This window comes from Mauremys mutica, chromosome 6 (genome assembly GCF_020497125.1).
Source record: "Mauremys mutica isolate MM-2020 ecotype Southern chromosome 6, ASM2049712v1, whole genome shotgun sequence".
Lineage (NCBI taxonomy): Eukaryota > Metazoa > Chordata > Testudines > Geoemydidae > Mauremys > Mauremys mutica.
In genome coordinates this window covers 5,226,045-5,235,508 of record NC_059077.1, presented here as the reverse complement: position 1 = coordinate 5,235,508, position 9,464 = coordinate 5,226,045, and the positions used below count along the sequence as shown (strand labels likewise).

At 48.9% G+C, this 9,464-nt stretch overlaps 1 long non-coding RNA gene across 1 annotated transcript; it reads right to left on the bottom strand.

Annotated features, from left to right (window-relative positions):
• Positions 1-266: 266 nt before the first annotated feature.
• Positions 267-8,716, bottom strand: LOC123372121. The gene is made up of 3 exons (XR_006580110.1): positions 8,618-8,716; positions 879-1,114; positions 267-446 (listed from the first exon to the last, which is right to left on the bottom strand). It is a non-coding gene; the product is annotated as an uncharacterized LOC123372121 (long non-coding RNA).
• Between the last annotated feature and the right edge of the window lie 748 nt (positions 8,717-9,464).

The window sequence follows — 9,464 nt, the reverse complement described above, 5'->3', positions numbered from 1 at the left end:
GACCCACTGAAACCAATAGGAGTTAGGCACCTAAATACCTTTGAGGATCTGGGCCTTTGTCTCTCTGTGCCTCTGTTCCTCATCTGTAGCATGGTGTTTATAGCCCTGCCATACCTCACAGAGATTGTGAGGTGCTCAGATACTACAGGGCTGGGGACCATACAAGTACCCAAGACAGATAGACCTGGCTGAGGCCTCCCCAGGCTGCTGTGATGCAAATCCGTCATAACTAATGACAGCTGACCAAGGGGCATTTCTGGGGAGTTCTTCCTGAAAACAGCAAAAGGCAACGTTAGAGAGTGGGTCTTAGACTGTATACTCTTCGGGGCAGGGATTGGGTCCAGACGTGAGCGTGTGTCTCATCAGAGCCTTGTGCATTGCAGATGCCACCAGGATGCAACCAATAGAGAATACATATCTTCCGTCCCATTTTCAGGAATAACGGCCTGCAAAGGGGATAAGAATGGGAAGAGATGTGGGTTTATGGTGACAATTAACAATTACTTTCACATTAGTTGTTACTTCCCACTAAATTATTTTGACATAAATGTATTTGAAGCTCCCACTTGTTGACATAAAACAGGCCACTGTCTGTATTGCGTGCCAGAAATTAAAAGGCATTTTGCAAGCTCAGAACCACACCAAAGGTCAGCTGTGTAAACAGCTCCCCTTCCAATGGAGCTGCTGATTTACAGCAGCTGAAGATCTGATGCACAGCTCCTACTGGGGCCCCCAGTTTTGTGCCACTCCTTGGCCTGAGAACCGAAGCCTTCCAGGAGATCTGCAGTAGCACAGTGGAAATTCTTAATAAAACTGATTGGCAAGTCTGGTCTTAAATCTTGGCAGGAGCATCAGCACTCTGGTAATTATCTACTCACTGTCTTGCCAGGGCATGTTTAGGACTTGGACAGAGTAAGAAGGGTGTGGAGAAGAGAAGGCTGCCATGCAGGCTGAACAACCGAGCTGATCTCCTTCGTTCACTGGAGAAAGCCTGGATTTTTTTAGGCACTGGTCCTGAGTTTCCCCCCAGGCCTTCACCTTTAATGTCCTCTCTTCATCCCTTTGATCATAGATCCCAGGAACAGAAGGGACCACTCTGATCATCTAGCCTGACCTGCAGAACACAGACCAGAGAAGTTTCTTTGTTTAATTCCTGTTTGAACCAGAGCATAACTTTTAGAAGAAGATCCAACCTTGATTTAAAAATGGCCAATGATAAAGAACCCAGTACAACCCTTGGTAAATTGTTCCTATGGTTAATCACCCTCACCGTTAAAAATGTATGCCTTATTTCCAGTCTGAATTTGTCTAGCTTCAGGTTCCAGCCATTGGATCTCGTTAGACCTTCCTCTGCTAGACTGAGGAGCCCATTATCAAATATTTGTTCCCCATGTAGGTACTTACATTGCACAGCTGGTTAGGCATAAGGAGAAGTGAAGGTAACACCTCCCTGTGAGACATCAGGTAGTGGTAGCCCTGGTCATACTAGACAGACCATTGGTTTGATTGTAGAATGTTACACGTCCAATCCCTTCACAGGGTGAGCCAGCAGGGCCGCTTGGGGTGGGGGAAGTGGAGCAATTTGCCCCAGGCCCTGTGCCCCACAGGGGCCCCGTGAGCCCTGGCCAAGAATCCCTTTCCTCACCCGGCGACGGTCCGGGTCTTCGGCGGCACTGCAGCAGCGGGGGGCCCTTCAGCACTGCCGAAGACGCGGAGCGAGTGAAGGACCCGCCGCCGCAGACTCGGAGCGCCGCCTGGTGAGTACAAGCTCCCCCCTTTGCCCCAGGCCCCCTGAATCCTCTTGGCGGACCTGTGAGCCAGGGGTTCTTCACACCCCTCTCCACCATTTGCACCAGTTTAAGAGCTTGATTCTACTCCCGCAGAAGTCAGAGCCCAAATATATAAAAGATGTGAGAGGCAGATCCAAAGAGCGTGTCCCAAGGAAGTGGGACATGCAAAGCTCAGAATATTGTGCACTAGGGGGGAGTTTTACAAAGGCAGAAATGGGGACTCAGCCAGATTTTGTGCCTTTGAAAAGCTCCCCCTTTATCTTTACCCCAGTAACCAGTCTGGTAAAAAAAAATTGCAAAGAACTTTGTGGAACTGGTCTGACACACTGACAAAGTTTATGTTCTATCTCCTTCTAGAGGCTGGTCCAACAGAGAACAATCACCTACTTCTGTGCCCAGCTAACCAAATTATTCCTATAGCTCAAATGATAGAGGCTGGGGCAGCAGTGTTGAAGGTCTTGGAGTATGAGCTGGCAGGGAATGTCCACTGGGAAAATCTAAATAAAATATTTAATTTCATGTCAGGCCAACACAAATCAAAACATTTAATTTCAGGTCAGTTTTGCATTAATCTGGGGACCCTATGCTGCCACAGTGTCTCATGGTAGTTATAATTTGACTGTCACATACCCTCATTCTCTTCTATTGGCTGGACTCTGACCGGACTATAACTTCCATAATGCACTGCTTCATGAGAGTTCCACAACCACAGTGCATCATGGGAAATGTAGTCCATCCAAAGAGCTTGGCCCATCAAGGAAAACGGGAGCACAAGGCATACAAATTACAACTCCCAGGAGGCACCGCAGCAGCTGAGGCAACAACAATTCACTCTCGAACTAGCTCAGGATGAAATATTTCGACATTTCTGAATCAAAATTTTGGGCAACTTTCCATTCTGCAAAACCACAAAACTATATTTTGGCTTTTCGTCCTGACTTGGAATGAAAACAAATATCAAAATAGCAGAATTTCCCCACAGGACGGGAAGCTTTAGCTATGGCTCATGTAGGGGGTGGTTATGCTGTTGGTTACATGGTTGGTGTGGATCCTTCCCTCCCCAAATAGAATTACAGAGCCCAGATAGATTAACATTTTGCAGAATGACCTGGCTTAGCTGCCAGCTTTCCCATTTTGTACCTTCACAGACCATGTTTCTGGAAATGCAACTGCCTGCCGTCTCCCAGGCTAATATTTGCTGTGCATAAGACAAATCCTGTACCTGGCCTCCCCACCACCCTAAAGGTCAGGCCGCACTGCTCTCCACTTTGCCATTTTATGAGTCACAAAAGGTTTGATTTTAGAATCGCGCCACCATTTAGGTGTAGCCACCTCTGCATTGCCGCCAGCGTTCTGGGAGGAGAGTTGTCATAGCACATAGGTTGCATGTAACTTAGTAGGAGGTGCAGCCACCTGTTGGAGCTCTACCGCAGTGGGTCATAGTAACATATTCAGGTTTTAGGGCAACTTAACAAGTAAACCCCGTAGGGATGCTGATGTAATCCAGCTTGGCTTTCTTCTCGGCCACTGGTTCCTGTCTGTGTAGCAGAGTCAGAAAGAAACACGGTGACGCTTCATGTCCTACAGGATGGGTGGCCTCTCTGAACTTTCTGCAGAGGTTAAACATTTAAGGCACAACTATTATAGAGCTTTGTTATGCCTCCGATTCGGCTCCATTCTCTTGTGGCGCAGGAACGACGGCTGCTGTACATCTTCCCAGGCTGCCCTGTCTTTAGCCTTGGAAGGTTTTAGGTCGTAGGGCCTGAACCTAGGAGGAACTCAGCCTCCTGCAAGACTTGACCTGCTCCTTTGGGGCAAGGCCTGTCTTTTTGTTCTGTGTTCCTGCAGCGCTTAGCACACGTGGGAGGCTGGGACGAGGCTCCCGAGGTACAAATTGTTATTAATAATGTCAATAATGGCCGATTTCACCTTCTGCCCCAGAACTGGTGCTACAGGTTTTTAAAGGGTGTTGCGAATTGTTTGAGTTAAGAAGAGCTCTGTGTGGGAGACGAGCGAGATCGGTGGTGCTAGTAAAGAATACTGAATCCAACTGATAAAGATTTAACCTTCACCGGCTTGGGAACGAAACAGTCAGCCACCCCCAGCTCTGTTTCACCCTTCTACACGCGCTTTTTTAGTCTTCTACCACACGATCACAAGTAATATGGAAAAGTGACGGGCCTGGCCTGGCACTGCAGGGCCCGCTACCCCAGTTGCTCAAGGATCACAGCCTCCCACCCCCACTTTGGTGTCCCACTGCAGGCCCTACCTGCCCTATTACAGCCTTCTGCTTCTGCCCAGGGAAGTATTCAACTCTCCTGCCATACCCTCACCCCTTCATATCTTCCAGAGCCAATCATTAACTGCTGCTTAGCTGGATCAGCTGGTTCTCCTGAGGCCAGGGCTTGCTGCTGCCTGGCTCCACAAGCCCTTAAAGGAGCAGACTGTCCTGCTACTTTTCCATATTTACACATCACAGCAAACTGCTCCCCCACGATTTAAGCTCTGAACCTGTTGGGAACCTTGACTATTTCAGCTGTCAACCTTTGGAATAAATACTGAGTGATTACCCCCCCCCCACACACACACACACACACACACACAATGTTATGTTAGTGCAAAGATTTTAACTCAAGTAAAAAAATGTAGAAAGTAACTTCAACATTTATCAGTCAAAAAGCATTAAAACCCCTGTTCCTTCCAAGCAGCCATGCAGTTCTTTACTACTGAAGAATCGAGAAGTGAGAAATCTTAGGTCTTAAGAGGGATTTTTTTACTCCGACACTCTCACAAGAATCTTGCCCGGGGCTAGTCAGGGTTGCCCGGAGGGATGCCGGATTTCTAAGCGCTCTTAGTTGTAAATAGAGATATATCTACAGCCTAGAAGGGACAGTTGTAAGGGCTGATGGACACTTAGTCTGCAGATTCTCTGGGGTGATAATTCCACTCTCCTTTTAAATAACTGGCTGTGAATTTTGCTTCCTCGTCTTTCCCAGATTCCAGTGGCTGGATCCCTCATATGCTGAAGGGAATTACAATTTTTCTGAAATTAGAGTTAATGGTAAAGCTAAGGATTCTTTTTGGTCTTGTTAGTCCAGTGTAGGGTGACCAGATGTCCCGATTTTATAGGGTCAGTACCGATTTGGGGGGCTTTTTCTTATATAGGTACCTATTACCCCCCACCCTGTGTCCTGATTTTTTACACTTGCTATCTGGTCACCCTAGTCCAGTGTTTCAAGGAGTCATTCACAAAGGGGAGGGGTTGGTCTGATGAGGTTGCCTACAATGGCCAAACCGCAACAGCTAGTAGCAAATATCCCCAATGGCCAGAGATGAGACTAGATGGGGAGGGCTCTGAGTTGATACAGAGGATTCTTTCCCAGCTGTCTGGCTGGTGGGTCTGGCCCACATGCTCAAGGTCCACCTGATCACCATATTTGGGGTTGGGAAGGAATTTTCCCCCAAGTCAGATTGGCAGAGGCCCTGTGGGTTTTTCACCTCTCTCTGCAGCACGGGGCAGGGGTCACTTGCTGGTTTAAACTAGTGTCATTGGTGGAGTCTCTGTAATTGGAAGTCTTTAAGTCATGATTTGAGGACTTCAGTAACTCAGCCAGAGGCTATGGGTCTGTTACAGGAGGGGACGGGTGAGCTTCTGTGGCCTGCAATGTGCAGGAGGTCAGACTAGATGAGCATGATGGTCCCTTCTGGCCGTAAAGTCTATGAGTTGCATTTTTATCTTGTCAAATTATTGCATACTGAAGAGAAAAAGCCTCTGGAAAGCTAAAGCCTTGCTAATTATACAGGACCATTGTCTAGCAGTTAAATTAGAGACAAGGGAACATGCACGAGATCCAAGTTCTGTGACCTTGGGAAAACCTTTTAACCTCCCTGTGCTTCAGTTTTCCCTTCTTTAAACTGAGGATAGTCCTTACATATCCCACATAGGGGTTTGAAGAGTAATTAATATTTTTAAATATCAAGTGGCGGGCCCATATCTGAGATGTTTAAAGGTTTTACAAAGCCCGATATGAATGGAAATATTTTCATTACAATTAAAAAAATGCAATGAAAACAGAGGCTGGAAGGAGTGGGAATTTAAAAAAGACCTCCCAGCCATGACAGAGACCCAAACTCAACAGCATTGACTAAGGCATGAGAACCAGAAAGCGAAACTGACATGTCTAATGTAATCAGCTGATAGGAGCTAGGTGCACGCATTGAATGAGAAGCAGAAATGGTGAGAAGTAAGTGGCATTGTTTTGTTTTTAAAATGCTTGTGTGTGTTTGTTCAGTGCTAGGTTTTGACCACTCTGCAGCCTGAAGTCTTATTGATCCAAAGAACAGATGCTGTAACAATTCAAGCTTCCCCTCTCTCCTGGCAGCACGCCTCCACCCTCACCTGGAAGAAATCACTGGGACAGGTGTGACAGTAGCTCCTATTCCATGTCTGTTCAGTCCTTGACAGCTTTGCCAAGGCTGCCTGTAAAAGGGACAGATATCACCACTCACGGCTGCTGCGATCTGGGCAGTGTTTAGCGGGAGCTAGATGGATACTCACCAACTTGCCTTACCATCAAACAGTTATTACATGGTGGCAGTTTTCAGTCACTAAGTGATCTGGATTCAGACAGGTGACCTAGAGGTAACAGACTTTGTCTGCCTATTAGCAATCCCCTGGGCTAAGCAGACCCATCACATTCTTCTGCTTTGAATAATGAAAGAGGGTCTGACCATCAACAATCCGAGAGGTTTCAGAGTGGTGGCCATGTTAGTCGGTATCAGCAAAAAGAACAGGAGTACTTGTGGCACCTTAGAGACAAACACATTTATTTGGGCATAAGCTTTCGTGGGCTAAAACCCACTTATGCCCAAATAAAGCTGTTAATCCAAGAGGTGACAGTGACTGGACAGTGGGGTTATAGGTCTTTAGATCTGAGTTTGAATTGTACAGCTCACTCGTACAGTCAGATTGCTGGTCTCAGCCTCACGCCTCAGTAACACCACCCACTTTGTCTCACGTGCATTATCATTAAATCGTCTCCTCTGACCTCCCGCATAATAACACAGACCTGAGCCTCTTGCCTGTGGATTGAGGCCGCTAACTTGTGTATGGCTAAAGCATCACTTCCAGAAATGCAGCCAGCTTTGATCTGGAGACATCAAGAAATGGAGACTCCACCACTTCCCCATGGCAGTTTGTGAAATCACCCTCACTGTTAAAATGTTGCCCCTTATCTCTTATTTGGAGTGGTCTGGCTTTATCTTCCAGCTATCGGTTCTTGCGATGCCTTTCTCCCCTAGGTTCAATTGACCCTCGGTACCTGTTGTTTTCTTTCCATGAAGTTACTTATACTTGTTAAATCATCCCTTGCTCTTCTGATAAGAAAGGTAAAGATGGATCATTTCCAAGGTTGGTGGTTTTTTCTTATCAGTTTTCAAAAACAAAAGCGAGATTTGGGATTGAGGACCTGAGCAGAGTGTGAGGTGAAGGATGGTCCACTGTTTACAGCACCAGCCTAAGATTTGGGAGGCAGGGAGCAATCCCCTGCTCTGCCACAGATCTTGTTGTGTGACCTTGGGCAAGTCACCTAGCCTGTCTGTGCCTCAGGTCCTCGTGTGTAACATGGAAGTCACAGCATTGCCCTACCTTACTGGGGTGATGTGCTCAGAGCCTGCAGGAATGGGGGCCATATAAGCACTGTAGATAGATGCTTCAGTGTTGCCATTTATAACTGTGCAAACTGCCTGGAGAACCCTATTGGATGTGGTAGCATCTTAATCCTCCTTAATGCCTGCACAAGGTCCAAAGTCAGCCCTGTAGACTTTGGCTTTTGAGAGCCGGGAAGCGGGAAATCACTTCTGTAGCTGTTCCCGTGATCAGTCTGTAACGTGCAGACTTTTTGCAAATGTGCAGCGAATACAAAAAGCCATTGTAACTGCGTAGGCAGCACTGGCTCCAAACCCCTAACTCCTGAATAGCCCCGGGGCTGAAACGCAGCCACACTGCACGTCAGTTGATAGTGCCTTTCATCCGGCGCTGCCAAAGGGCATTGCAAGCACTAAACGAACTCCAGGCCACAGCACCCTGGTGGGGGAGGCAAGGGATATTAGATAAGGGATCCCTTTAGCCACCACTCAGTTGCAGCCGCCTCCAGGATGGGACACACCAGGTGTTTACCAGCACGCAGCCACGTTAAACAAGAATTTGGAGCGCCTGATATCGGTGCAAAGCTGACCCCCAAGCCTGGCCTGAGACATAACTGGCTTTTCTAGAATGGCACAGAATTGGGAAGCAGTCAGAGTGGCTAGGAAGGCCGCCAAGGTTTGTAAGAGCCACAAGTGCTGTGGACAGGGCCAGAGCTCATGAGTCAAAAGCAAAACAAACAAAAAAACAACCCAGCAACAACAATGAAATGAGCATTGATCTTTGGAAGCGTAATAAATTCCAGGGCAGTGGCTGACAGCCTGGCTGCCGCGATGCAGTGTGTGGCACAGGCTGGGTCGCCTCATCGTTCTTTTGGCAACAACCAGGTCAGATCTTTCCTGAGAGTCAGTTACACAGAGCTCTGCCTCTTGTAGGTCCCGGGCAAATGGGGGGCTTATGGGGGCAACCTTGTCATTGGGCACCCAGAGAACATCTGCACCTGCTCGCGCTTCACTTCCTCGCCCGCGTGTCCCGACCGGACACCGAGTGGCAGGACCTGCTGCCACCTGAGCAGGGCTAGGAGCCCTGGTGGGCCAGTCTGTGCCCCCCCCCCCCGGTCCCACAGCCTGCCAGGGATCTCGGTGGGTGGCTCCTTCACGCAGCTGTGAGCACGGGTGTGTACCTGGCAGGGCTCACTGATTCCACTGACACCCGGCCTGTCTGTGCTGAGAGGGAGACCCTGGCGCACCTCTGTGTCGAGTGCATCAGGTTGCAGCCCCTCTTCCGGCCCCTCCAGAAGCTCTGACTGAGGGTCTGGCTGCACTTTTCCCTGCACCTCCTCATCCACTCCCACCCCATCCATGACCTCACAAAGAACCGGGACTATCTCATCAGCCTCCTCTTGGCGCTGGCCAAGGCGGCCAGCAGGAAGCTGGATGTCGGGTAGTCTGAGACTGTGGGGCGTATCTCCATTCTTTTGTCCGGTCACGCCTCCTTGGGCCATGTCCACTGACTCCCGGGTGGGCTCTGTCAGGGGCTCGCTGCTCTGTGTCTCTTTCTAGCCACCTGATTTTTGGCCTTATGACCTTCACTCCCATCCCTGGTTTGTCATTTGTTGTCTCCAAGAACTGGTGGTAGCCTGGGTCCACCAACCCCTCGCCCTGGGCCATGGAGTTGCAGCGCTGCTCAGGTATTGGTCTGGCCACCCCTCCATCATGGCGATGTGGCGTCCCGGCCAAATTTGAGGTAGTGGTGATGCGACCCCATGCGCCAGGTCGGGATGCCACTCATTCAGATTTTTGCTACTGTAACAGATTGGCCACCCTGGTTACATTTGTGAGCATCCTCAGAGACAGCCGCACCAAATCCAGGGGCATGATGGAAAGCAGAATCTGGCCCGCGGTACCCAAAGCATTCTGGCTTCTCAGACCCCCCCCCCCGCTGAAGTTTTAAATGGACAAGTTAGACACAGCTCCAGAAATGCTGAGCTGAGTCCCTGATCCGGGGGGCTGCGACATTCCACCCCAGAG